Consider the following 11,313-nt stretch of genomic DNA (forward strand, 5'->3'; position numbering starts at 1 on the left):
GGTGGACCCCGATGCTGGCTGTCCCACATGTCGGCGAAAGTGAGTAATTTAGTGCATGGCTGGAGGAGGATGTGCACGGTAGAGCGTGTCCACTATTTTTCTGAAAAAAAAATGATTACAGCAAGCGTTTCCACTCGTACGACGGAGGAGTGCGAAACACGGCAGCCACTTGAACATACACAGTCCTCCTACTGCTAGGCATGTGCAGTGGTTCATACGTCAGTACTACATAATCTTGTTGCTAGTGTAGTAAGATATGACGACAAAAAATGATGTTGTGCGCATGTCAAATATATGAACAGTAATGTAGTAACATAGTACTGCTTTCTTGACTGTCCGGTCGAGAATGAACAGTGAGATCAATGTTAACAGAACTAGGTCTACAGCGCACGGAGAGTACGGTGCTACAGTACTCCACGAAACATGAACCATATGAAGCACGAATAGTGTTAGGCAGGGTGTATGAAGGGTGCACGGGATGGGAGCAAAAGTTCCCTTCTCGACCCACTTTTGGATGTTTGGCAGAGTGCATGAAGGGTGCATGAGTCCATACTAGTAGGTTAACACAAATACACAAAGAGGAAACAACTACTCCGTCTAGGTGTGTAAGTCATGTTACGTTGTGCACTGCGACCAAGGCAGAGAGGAAAACGAGAAAACTTAATGTCTTTTTTGCTAATTAATAGCATTGCATGCAATGAACTAACCACTTCATGTCATGTTTATTAGTCTCAAGTAATTGAAAGCATGCACGGCCGACGTCTCTTATTGGTTGATATGTCACAAAACAAGAAACGGGGAGGGAGTTATACCGTGCCTAAGTGTTTTGGGATTATTTGGTTTTCATAAGGTGACTTACACACTATATTGAGATGAGAATGCAACCAAACACACCCACACGCTTTGTGCTACAATGATTGATCTCCATCGTCTGAGTTTGATCCAACGGTCATGTTGCGCCGAGACATGGACATGCCCATGCAGAGGGCGCCTAAACACCACCGAAGTCCCTCTGCTTCTCGAGGCACACGACGTTGGTGATGCAGGGGGCGAAACGGCTGAAAGGCAATGCAATCTACGGGAAGGCGGAGGGAGCCAGCCGAGGAGCAGGGAATCTTTTGGTTTTCACCATGGTAAAACACCAGTCAACGACTTCTCACATCAAGGAGCAGTGGGTTTTACAGGCAGAGTCATCGTGACTAATTGCTGCCGCGCCTGCTCCGGTCAATCAAAAAATTAAAAATCCTGCCGCGCCTGCTCCCGTCAATCAAAAAATTAAAAATCCTGCGGCACTCAAACACCAGAGCAACGCCGTGGTGGCTGTTTAAATTTACCAGCCGGCAAGTAGATAAAAAAAGGGGTGAAAAACCAAATGTGGCGGCGGCCTAGCTAATCGGTCGAACTAGCCCAACTAGCTAGCCACCGTGCTTCACTGATGTACTCGGTGGGAAAAGTGGTCTTTCGTGATTTGACGACTCATTTATTTACTTGCTTCAGCGAAAACGCGTGGTAGGGCGTCCCACGTCAGGAAGAATATATGCATGCACAAACCGGGAGGACCCCGAAACCACGCGGTAGGGTGTGCCATGTCTCCGCACGGAGGAAAAATGTGCGTGTAAAAAGTTACCGTATCAGACATAGTACCTATGGTTCGACCTCGGGACCCAACCAGTCGGTCGAAAACACCCCACTTGCCACACAGCTTCATCATGCTAACATGGCACGGAGGATAGGTGTGGTTAGCTCCGTCTCGACCAGCCACAACGTCTCTTGTTCTAGGCGATTCTTCTAGTTTCCAAGCTTTTTTTAGTTGTAATAACACCACGGCAAGCTAGCGCCGCTCTTCGTGTGTGCCCGTGCAAAGGTTAGATGATGGAGAGAAGAGAGAGATCGCAGACCTGGGACCCACCAGTAAGTGAGTCAACGGTCATGCACGTGTAGACGAGGCACTCCCTCTACTCTACTCAACGTAATACTGTATAAAATCAAGTTATGGGATAAAGCCAACAACCATTGTTGTTTCAGGCTATCGGCTTACGCTTTGTAGTCCAGGTTGCCAGTTCGAATCTCATCTTTCAGATTTGTTAGTTTAGGTCCAAATTTGATTAATGACAAGTGGGACCCTCGTGTGTTGTTCCGATATTTTAGTGTAGGATGGTTTTTTTGAACAAAGACTTTGCGCGGTTAGACAAGTAACGACACAAGTTACATGTATTTTGCAAGTTTACGAACAAAAATGACAACGGCATAGAATATCACATCCACCCCGCAGCTTAGATGCTATGGTGCTACGAGTTTTTACACCATTGGAAGTGAGATCCAATGGTTGGGGAGTAGTCTTTGTAATTATGCGCAATTTCCAAACTCTCCAAAGGTTGTTTTGCAAATAAAACATTCAGGCCTCGTGTGTGCCACTGCATCTTGGATCCAGTGGCTCCCCATTGCTCATATTAGGTGCTCCCCGTAGCTTAATTACCCGCTATGGTGATATGAGCATCTAGGTCATATGATCAGTGATCAGATGGCACATGCGTAGTACTTGTACTTTCTGTGCAATTCCCAAACTCTCTCAGCCATATATTGCAAAAACATTCAAACCACCTACTGTGGGCCGTTAGATCTCCATGAACTCGTATCACCATAGAATCTACGGTGCGGGAGCACCTCATATTCTCCCGTGCGAGAAAACATAAGGTGCTCTCGCAGCTTGGATGCTACGGTGATACGAGCTTCGAGGTTGTTTGATCTGAGATCCAATGGCATCTGAGCAGTCTTTGTGCTTGTAAGCAGTGGCCGAACTCTTTGGGGGCTTTTCTCCAAAAAACCATTCGAACCACCGAGGAGGCGTTGGCTCACAAATCCAACGGCTCCGAAGAGCTTGTATCACCAAAGCATCTAAGGTGTGGTAGCACATGATATTCTTACATACAGGAGAATATGATGTCCTCCTTCATCTTAGATGCTACGGTGATATGAGCTTCGAGGTCGTTGGATATGGGATCCAAGGGCATCTGAGTAGTTTTTGTACAAATTGTGTGCAATTCTCAAACTCATCAAGGTTTCCTGTAAAAATATTAAGACATCATGTGAGCTGCTATATCTCAGATCTACAAGCTCCAAGCAACTCGTATCGGCATATAGCATCTAAGGTATGGGGGCACATGACATTCTCCCGGGGAGGAGGGGTGGGGGTGCACAACCAATCGGTGGTTGGGAGGGTTGGGACAAATATAATCTAAACAACCCTAACAGAGCTTCACAATTTTATCTAAGGTCGAGGGGGTGACCCCCGACAATCATAGCTCCGCCTAATTAAACACAACATTTGCATGTACTGTAGTACTAGACTTAATATTCATGTTTCAGTTTCATGTTCGTTTTAAATATTGAATTGAGGACCATGCATGTCTTACATTTTACTCCCTTCATTCCTAAATATTAGTCTGTTTAGAGATTTCAACTGGACTGGCACATACGGATGTATATAGACATATTTTAGAGTGTAGATTCACTCATTTTGCTCCGTATGTAGTCGCTTGTTGAAATCTCTAAAAGACTAATATTTAGGAACAGAAGGAGTATTTTTGAATTCGTGTCATACATGCATGGCTTAGAAAAATAGATGCACTATACTTATTGGATTGTTGTTGTGTTCGTGTGTGGGTGTCTGTGTGTGTGTGTGGTCATATGCTTGGTACATACAAAGTTTTCTCACCTCCATATTGTTCATCTTTTAAATTTGAATTTGCAATGAAAAACTTAGCAGGGATACCATGAAATGTGAAATCCACGTTGAGATCACTATATCACAAACTCACTCTAATTCAACAACTCGTCATAAATCAATTACCACGTTGAGATTAGTATTTGCAAGGAAAATACGGGCATTGTAATACACATAGATTCGTTCGGCAACTTAAAAGGTTCCTTTCGTATTCTCGAATGGTAGGACCCAACGGCGTACCAGCCAGACCTTGGCTCGTGTTGATCCTAAAAAAAACCAGGCTCGTGTCCTTCTGGTGGCGTGCGTGGTACGCACATTAGGCAACCCCAACCAGTCGAGCCTCCGTGTTTTGAGTCGAAATATCTGGCGGCCAGAATTCCAGCCCTAGGAAATTCCCCTCATGTCCCCGGTCCATAATGACTACCGATGAACAATGGAGGGATGCTTTAGTAACTAGTCACCCGTCAACTGCATTGCCTAGTACTACTACTACACCAGGATGAGCACAGAATTGAGCCCGTTTGTTCGTGCCTAGTACTTGAGTTAATATATCAGGTAATGCACTCGTACGGAGGGATTATCCTTTTGCTCTGCATATATAACTTGTCTGAAGTCTAACTAAGCGAAATGTTTGACCAAATCCTTTCTGAAGAAATACAACAGGACAAATGTATGGCTTGAAAATTTACTGCATGATGCAGGTTATGATATTGTTTCGAATCCTGGATCTTAAATTTCAGAAAATCCAAAAGTGACCATAAATTCTTGAAACTGAGCATGGTCACGTGATATGGCACAAATATTACTTCGTAATTTTTTTCTTCAATTTGAGCAAGCTGCTTATGACAAGTTGGAAAAATGAAGAGGCAAGGTATTTTGGAACAAAGACATGTCACGTTAAGGCGAACGCTTTCACTATTGAAACCGTGGGCGTTTATGTGCCGCCACGAGTCCCGCTTCTCATCGGCAGGTGCCGTCCGAGCAAGCGTGTGAGTCGACGGGAGGCGTGCGAGCAGACCGATGTGCCGGCTGACAGGGAGGCGTGCGAGCAGACTGCTGTGCAGGCTCACCGGGAGGCGAGCCCTTTGACCAGGCTCCGCCGCCCAGCTTCGTCCCAACTGCTCCGACTTTTAATGTCCCTGGCGCCGCAGTTTAAAATCAACCCCGCACTACTCGGTATCGCTACAATCTTCTCTCTTCCTCTCCGATTCTCCTGTCGTCTACCTCCAACCAGCCTGACCTAAACGTACGCCATGCCGCATCACGATGGTCTGCCCTTAGTCTTCCAGTTTCCTGAGGAAGACACCCAGCCGGAGTCTCAAGAACATAAGGCGCTTTGAGACGAGCTTGAACTGGCCTTGCCGGAAGACGCCGCGCTTGTCCCCGCTCCCATTTCGGCTCCCGTCACCACGACTGCGCCAGCGCACATCCCCGTGGCATTGATGGGCTGGGAGCCGCACATTGTCGCGGAGCTTGATGCCACGGGGTTCCACGAGGTCCCCGCCGACTTTCACGCGCCCGTGCACCTGCCAGGGCATGCGCCTGTGCGTGCACTGACGCGCACGCCCGTGCCAGTGCCCGTGCACCTGCCAGCGCATGCACCTGCGCGTGCACTGACGTGCGTGCCCATGCCGGTGCCCATGCACACGAATGTCTCCGCCGCGTTGTTGACAGCGCCTGTCCCCGCGCGGGTGCCAGTGCCCCCCTCAGCGGCATGGATGGCCGCCGTCGACCGCTTCCTTGCACCAACGCCAGTCGCCTCCTCCCGCCAGTTGACTCGCTCCAGGAGACCGAAGTCCAGAACATTGTGGCCTTCCTTGAAGCTAGGGCCAACGTCCAGGAGTACGCCAAGAACGGCGCAAGACGCAGCCGTCGCCGTCGGCCAGTGGCCGACGACACACAGAGCACGGCAGAGGAGCCGCTTCCCACCGCAAGACGCCCCCACCGCCGCCGCGTAATCTAAATTTGCCATGAAAAACGTTCGGATTGCCATGCTTAAAATCCGAACGTTCGTCATTTCCTTTTAGTTTAGATCGATCGTCGTATAATTCGAAGTTGGAGTCAGACTGAATGAAATCTATGGTTTGATCGATTGAATGTTCTGCTAGAGCCGTATCAAATTTAATATAAAACGTCATCAAGCCACATGTATTGCTTGTCATCCAACGATCTAGACTGCTTAAATGTCGAGCGCTCAACACGTTTAGCATGCAGTTAATTTCATGCCAAAAATAGTGCTAATCACATAATAACACGCAAGTAATATCCAACTTAATATCCGCATGCACTTAATATACTTCCAAATTAACGTGCATTGCACGTACACACTGACTAGTGCTGCTAGCACGTGAAACTGGTGCCGTAACTAATGAATGCGTCCAGATATGGTCAACGGCAACATCGCCCGCGAGTTCTTCGTGTTTGCCCGTGCGTCTAAACGCAGAAGGGGAGGAGAGAGAGAGCACACATGGAACCCACCAGTAAGTGAAGGCGAATAGTACTAAAAATAATATTACATGTTATCAATTAAATAGGCTGTGGTAATATAAAAAACATTATGTGAACAAAGGGAGGTACAACAAACATTGTTGTTCTAATTATGTTGCCTATTGACGTGCGGCTTGAAGGCCCTGGTCGCATGTTCGATCCTCGTCCTTTATTTTTTAATTTGCATATGGGTCCAAATTTGTTTCATGACATGTGGGCCCCTCGGTGTGTAGTTTGTAGCACTTTAATTTGTGGGTCCAAACTTGTTCCATTCCAAGTGGACTATCGGTTTGTAGTTTTGTAGCTTATTTATAATAATTAAAGAGAACAATAGAGTTTTATGCAATAATACCATGGTGCGACGTTGAAGGCGAGAAAGGACGTGCGAGAGAGCGATGACCGAGCCAGAGGGAAATCAACTAGGGGAGTTGCGGGGGTTGCAATGGTGTTTCGAGTAGTTGTGGGCCGAATGCTACGAAAATATAATCTAAACCGACCGGAATAAATGCCTACACAAATTAATCCAAGGTTGGAGTGCCCCTCGCAATGTAAATAGCTACGGCTTTGCGAGGGATGGAGAGGTAGCTTCAATGTGTGGAAGATACGGCGTGAGAAAGCGAGGTCAAAGAGACATATAGATAGAGAGACAAAGTGAGTGTGGTCCGACATTCATGGAACAAATATATATGCTCTTGAGAGATATTGTCCGATTGAGCTTTTGGCAAGGGTGAGGGCTGTAAGATAGAGCTTGAGAGATGATCCAGTCACAGACGTGTAGATATATTTTGTGCGTGGGAGGAAGCAAGGTCGATCGATCACATAGGGTCATGGTGTGTGATTGAAAGAGTGAGATGGGTTGGAGAGAGTGACCTAGATAGACAATGTGCGTGAGAGAGTATACAATGTGAATAAGTCGAATTGGGTTCAAACATGGTGATATATCGTTTTTGTCCAAGAAAGAGCGAGGTCAATCGAGACATACAAACAGAGAGAGAGAGAGGGAGGGAGAGAGAGCGAGCATGGCCCGCCACGAGGTCGAAAGAGTGGGGGCGGCTTCGATGGACTGACCTAGATAGACAATCTGTGTGAGAGAGTATAGAGTGTGTCGATCGAGGCCCGAACAGGGAGATATATCATTTGTGTGTGAAAGAAAACGAGGTTAAACGAGACTCAGATAAAGAGAGCGAGATTGAGCGAGTGTGGCCCACCGTGCGGAAGAAAGAGTGAGACAGTCTTGAGGGAGTGACATAGATAGACAACGTGCGTGCATGCACACGAGAGGTTGGGGGCTAGATAGGCAATGCATGTATTTAGCGTGAGAGGGTGAGAGGGAGAGGGAGAGAGAGAGAGAGAGAGCTCAGCATGGGCTGCAATGGCGGGTGTGTGAGGTAAATACATTTCGTAACAGAGTGGAAAAAGGGGGTTGTGTAGTTGAGAGAGTTAGAGATCGAAACATGGAGAGAAAGAATGGATGTGTGTTGGAAACCGATAGCTTTATAAGGTGGTTAGGAGAGGAAGATTGACCGATACAGGAAGTATGTAGCGTGTGTGCGGGGGGGGGGGGGGGCTAAAAGCAACATTTGAATGTAGATAGTACGAGACTTAATATCGATGTTTCAATTCGGTGTACATTGTAAGATTTGAACTGAGGACCATGTGTATGGGTAATTATTTCGAATTCATGCCATACTACGTTTCGAAAAGTTGACATTGACTCGATTTGTTGTGCTATTTTGTAGGTCATATATTTGAATCCATCCAAAAGTTTTCTCACTACCATGGTGTTCCTCATATACATATGAATTTGTATTAAAAAAGTAGCGTCGATACAGTGAAATGCGAAATCCACGTTAGAATTGGAGATTGCTATGTGACACACACTCTAATTCAAATAACTAATTATGTGACACACACTCTAATCCAGGTTAGAGTGGATACCGTTTCGATTTTTTTCAAATAACTCCTCATTAATTAATTTATAGTATCTCGTTTCGAATGACTAATTATTGCAAGGAAAACACGGACATGGTAATACATACAGATTCGTTTGCAAATGAAAGAAGATTCGTTTGCATTCTCAAATGTAGGCGCACCAGGGTCATGTCGTGGTGGTCGCGTGTGTCGGACGAACGCGTAGCACCCAGCCACCCACCCCCTCCCCCCCAAAAAAGGACGATGACAAAATAAGTTCGCGCTTCCACGTTTCGGATTGAAATATCTGGCGGCCCTAATTCCAGCCCTGCAAAATATCCCTTCTCCATCGTCCCCTTTCGTGCCCAGATTGCTCAAATCCCTAACTCGCCGGCAACCCAAGCAAAGTTCGAATCGCCCCTCGTCTCGTCTCTTTCCCCACCTCTGTGCCGGACGACGACGACGAAGACGACAGTCGCGCTTCACCACCGCACCGGAGCTACCTCATCTACGCCCTCGTCCACCGCACCGGGTGGTCCACCGACAACGTCGGCCGCTACAACCGACATGCCTCACAGAGACCGACTTCCACCGTATCAGGTGCGCTTCACCGACACCGTCTCCCAGCTCACCGGGGCTACTTCATCGAGCACATCGTCGCGCCTCCGCCCCCCGAGGCTGCTGGGGCTTCACCAACGGTCTCGTCCACCGCATCATAGCACTCCGCTGCCACTCAAGATCTGCATCCGTGCGCGGCCAGCCAACGCCAGCGCATCACCCTCAACGGCTCTGAAGTGACCCGCACTCTAGCTAGGCGAGCATGCCCAAACGCCGGCCCGAACTAGGTATCCACACATCACTCCCTTGTGCACTGTTCCGACGATATTTGGATATCCTTTTACTGCTCTCTTACCTTACATGCCTATCCAACTCTGACTTTAACTCTTATTTCTTCTGGAGATATCATCTGAAACAAGCAAATCCATTTTTTAGCGAAGCATGACGGCGCTACGGGATCTGGTACACATCCTGCACACCTGTATAACCTTGTAAGTATCTTTCCTCCGGTACAACAGCAAGGTCGATTCCTCTTATTTGATCAGCCATTCACTGTGTCAAAAATGCAGAGGGGGATGCAAGGAGCACAAGGCCTGCACATCCAAGCAAGTGGTAACATGGACTTGTACATGGAACATCCCAAGCGCAAGCAGAGTTGCAGTGAGCCTGTACAACGAGCTAGCGTAAGTCCCTGCATTTCATTAAATTCGTACTGGCATTCGTGTATGATTTGTGTGCAGTGGAGGATCCACGAATTCAAGTTACCAGGGGCGAACATTTAACTTAAAAAATACGAAGGCACTTGCACTCTGGAAATCAACATAACTTGAGAAATGTGAAGCTACATGCACTTTGAAAACTAGCTAATGATCCAAAGTAGTTCAGATTATAAACACTAAATGATGCAAGCACCAAAAAACACAAAATGCAACATGGTGTACAAGGACTACAAACATGGTCTGTACCTGCTTGAATTATTCGTTCTCTGGCTGAAAATATCGAAGTGTAATTGCACCTATAACCAATGTGCAAACTGCATATCAATATATCTATCCTGCACAAGTATGCCAATAGTATCAAACAATAGATTAGAAAAGTATTTATGCTACGTTGTCATGATACGGGGACTTTCTGGTAGATGGCCTCGACGTTTCATCAAGCCATGAAAATGCACTATAATTTGCTTGTCATCAATGCCTGCAAATCTCTATGTCTCTCTCAACATAGCAGATCATCATTAGACACTAAATCCTTCAATGGGAGCTTGCAAAATGCTTGCATTAGATGCCTCATTAGACACTATATGTTCATCACCAGGAGCATGCACAATGTTTGCATCAAATCCTTCATTAGCAGTCTGTTCATTAGACACTTCAGGCTCAAGAACAACATGAGCTTGGATGTTTGCACCGAAAACTTGATTAGATACATCAGATTCAGTCAGTTCAGTATTGATTGGGGGAGTTATAAAATAAGTAGAAATTGGTTTCATTTTCTCATAGAATCTCTACATACAAGCAGTTTTACAACACCCGAGGCGGCCGCCCATACCAGCCCCTATGGTGGCGTCGCCCCTTTTTGCGTGTATGATAGGGGTAGTGAAAAATATTCCAGTGGTGCTTTTGATTTACCCACATAATGGTTGAATTGCTTGTTTCTATGAACTGAGTTCGCCAATAATGTGAAGGATGCCAGTCTTTTCATCCTATTGTAGATTGCTTAGATGTCGATATGCCAAAAGTAATCGCATGAAATATACAGTAAAAGCCAGTGTGATGTGTGTGGCTACAACTAGTCTGACTACACGTCCTCATATAACATATCAAGAACGCACCATCTTACCAGATTAACCATTCGACTTACCAATGCAGTGTGGGAAGAAAGAAGTATTGGGACTGCGTATCCAAGCAATTGATGCCATGGACTCCTTTCGTACAACCTTGTAAGCAAAAAAGAAGTTGCATTGTGCCTGTACAAAGAACTAGCGTAAGTTCAGTTACCTGCTTCTCGGAATTTTAGTTAGCCACTTATTGCCAAATTGTTCAATTACGTTGCTTGGCTTAATTTAGTTTGCTACTGATTACATAATGCCACAGCCTGTTAATCCTATTATAGACTGCACCTATCTATGTGTTTGATACTTACTGTTATGAATTACCTGTTTGCCTGAACTTAAATAGCTACTTGTTTGATTAACTGCTTTGCTGCTGCAACAACAGGTTACAATGATGTTAATAACTACTTTTCAGCATCGAATTGAAACTCTTTAATTCCTTGTTTCTTTAACTGGTTTGCTGTTATAACTCCTAGTTGAGATGTTTTGCTAACTTCAAGTTTTCTGAATCCAATCGGAACTTTAATGGCAAACAGGTTAGCCCAAGATCAAAGAGCGAGGTCCCCATGGACGTTGTATCATCCCACAGCAGTGGCACTGGCCCAGTCGTGCATTATGAATTGCCAACTGCTGATGCTCTAGAGGCTAAACTAGTGGTAGAAAGAGATTCTGCTTCTGCATTTAGAGATGAAGTTGACATGTTGAGGAAGCAAACAACACAATCAGTAGCAGTACTCAAGACAACCATTAAATATTTGGTAGATTTCAAAACAAAGCAAGCTGAGACTGACCACATTGT

Source organism: Triticum aestivum, chromosome 6D (genome assembly GCF_018294505.1).
Source record: "Triticum aestivum cultivar Chinese Spring chromosome 6D, IWGSC CS RefSeq v2.1, whole genome shotgun sequence".
Lineage (NCBI taxonomy): Eukaryota > Viridiplantae > Streptophyta > Magnoliopsida > Poales > Poaceae > Triticum > Triticum aestivum.